This window comes from Octopus bimaculoides, chromosome 2 (assembly GCF_001194135.2).
Source record: "Octopus bimaculoides isolate UCB-OBI-ISO-001 chromosome 2, ASM119413v2, whole genome shotgun sequence".
Taxonomy (NCBI): Eukaryota; Metazoa; Mollusca; class Cephalopoda; order Octopoda; family Octopodidae; genus Octopus; species Octopus bimaculoides.
In genome coordinates this window covers 45,215,752-45,218,176 of record NC_068982.1, presented here as the reverse complement: position 1 = coordinate 45,218,176, position 2,425 = coordinate 45,215,752, and the positions used below count along the sequence as shown (strand labels likewise).

General features: G+C 38.2%; 1 protein-coding gene across 2 annotated transcripts in view; it reads left to right on the top strand.

Annotated features, from left to right (window-relative positions):
- LOC106879430 (importin subunit alpha-7) overlaps positions 1 to 2,425 on the top strand; it is a 55,743-nt gene that overhangs the window by 17,337 nt on the left and 35,981 nt on the right. The gene's annotated exons all lie outside the window — the stretch shown is intronic.

Here is a 2,425-nt window from a genome sequence, read left to right as displayed (position 1 = left end):
TATATAAAAGCTCCCTTTGTATTATTGGCATAACAAAGGCAGTAGATTAACAAAATCAGTAGATTAAATTTGCTTTTCATCCTGCCTGGTTCATGAAATAAACTGAAATGAACAATTATACTCATGCCTGAAAATTTAGGCTTGTGGCTATATCAGATGATAATATAGACATGGTTAATCATGGTATCAGCAAAGTAAAATTATATTAATTTCTTTTAATATTGGATAATATTGAACCCAAGCATACATATCCATCAGACTTCATTGGTAATGATAGGATTCAAGAACAGATCACAGACATTGTCACTTTAGCATTACCTTTGGCTATCTCCGCCTATCCTATTGTTCCTACAATAGCTTCTGCTTCTTTGCCTGGGTTCATTCTGACAAGATCTTTATTAACGATGACTACTGCCATTTAACCATTTAGCATTGGAACTGGTCATATTCAACCCAGATATTCTACCTATTTTATGTTTGTTTCAAATCAGCCAGATCTAGCCTCTCACACCTACTTTACAATGTCATTCTAAAAATAAACAACGACATCAAAATCCTGGCGGTATAAGATAATATATGATTAATTCAAAACAATGTGAATAAATAAGCATTACATTTGACAGAATAATCTGAATGTTAAAGAGTTAAGCCTCATGTCAGTCCTACTTGAGTTGACATATGACTAAAAACATTCCAGCTTTGACTATCCCATCTTTATATCTGACATTGTGTATCTAGAACTACATTGAATAATGTGTCCTTTATTTCTTTCTTTAAGTTAACAGGATATAATCAGAAAGAGATATGGTGGTTATTTCTATGTGTAGAGGTTCTCTTGTTTGATCTTTTGCTGCTGTTTCTACACCAGTGGAAATGGTGTGAAATTTCTATTGTAGAAATACAGCTTGTTTACACAAGTATTGATCCTTGTGAAACTAATGCATTGCTTGATAACTGATCGGAGTATTGACCTGAAAGAATTATCGTGATGGGATCTTAAGACAGATTTGCAATCATTTTAATAGTTTCACTGGCATTCCTTTAGATTCCATCTTTGTCTAAAGTCCATTAACCCTTTTGTTACCATATTTCTGTTGAGGTTCTCTGTGTTTCTTTCAATTAAACTCCATAAGATGTACCCAGTGTAAGCTATGGACACATAAGAGGTGCAGCAACATCAAAGGAAGATTAACCGGGAAGATAGCTTTCGTGTGCAGATGCACAGGGGCAATAAACACCACAGATGCTCAGAAAACAGATTCCATCACATTCCAGGGGGATGAAACTAGAAATAGCTGATAGCTTCCGCTACCTAGGTGACCAAGTTAGTAGTGGAGGTGGATGCTCAGAGAGTGTTACCACTAGAATCAGAATAGCTTGGGCAAAGTTTAGAAAGCTTCTACCCTTACTGGTGACAAAGGGCCTCTTGCTCAGAGTGAAAGGTAGATTGTATGATGTATGTGTGTGAACTGCCATGCGTCACGGCAGTGAAACATGGGCTGTGACTGTTGAGGACATTTGTAGGCTCGAAAGAAATGGAGCTAGCATGATCCGCTGGATGTATAACGTCAATGTGCACACATGACAGAGTGTAAGTGCCCTGAGAGAAATGTTGGACAAAAGAAACATCGGATGTGGCGTGCAAGAGAGACGTTTGCATGGGTATGGTCATGTACTACAGATGGATGAGGAGAGCTGTGTGAAGAAGTGCCACTCCCAAACAGTTGAAGGAATCCGGGATAGAGGTAGACCCAGGAAGACATGGGATGAGGTGGTCAAGCATGACCTTCGAACATTGGGCCTCACAGAGGCAATGACGAAAGGCCAAAACCTCTGGGGATATGTTGTGACTGCGAAGACCTGGCAAATAAAGTGAGTTCACGGCTATATCCTCCACCAGTTTTGCATAACCAGCCCCAGCCCATTGAAATTATGCTCTGTGTCTTTGTATCAGATGATTGCCTGATGAGTGTTTTTCAACATTTGTTATGCAATACTTTTCTGCGAAAGTCAGTCAGAAAACATTGCCTTTTGCATTATGTTCAGTGACTAAGGTTATAGAAACAACCTGTTCTTCCAGAGAAAATAGTTTACAATACTAACCTATTCTTGCTGCTAAAATTGTTTGTCTGGCTTTGCAATTTATATATATATATATATATATATATATATCATCATCATCATCATCATCGTTTAACGTCCGCTTTCCATGCTAGCATGGGTTGGACGATTTGACTGAGGACTATTGTTGTCTCTCAAATATTTAAAATCTACAATTAAGAGCCCTATCTACTCGCTGGCGGTACCTACCCACCCCTACCCATTTTCCTTTATTCAAAAATTCTTATCGCTCCTTAAAATTATGGCTTTTAAGTGTTGATTTCTCAGCCCAAGAATTTACAGCGTGATGTGCTGCTTGACTGGT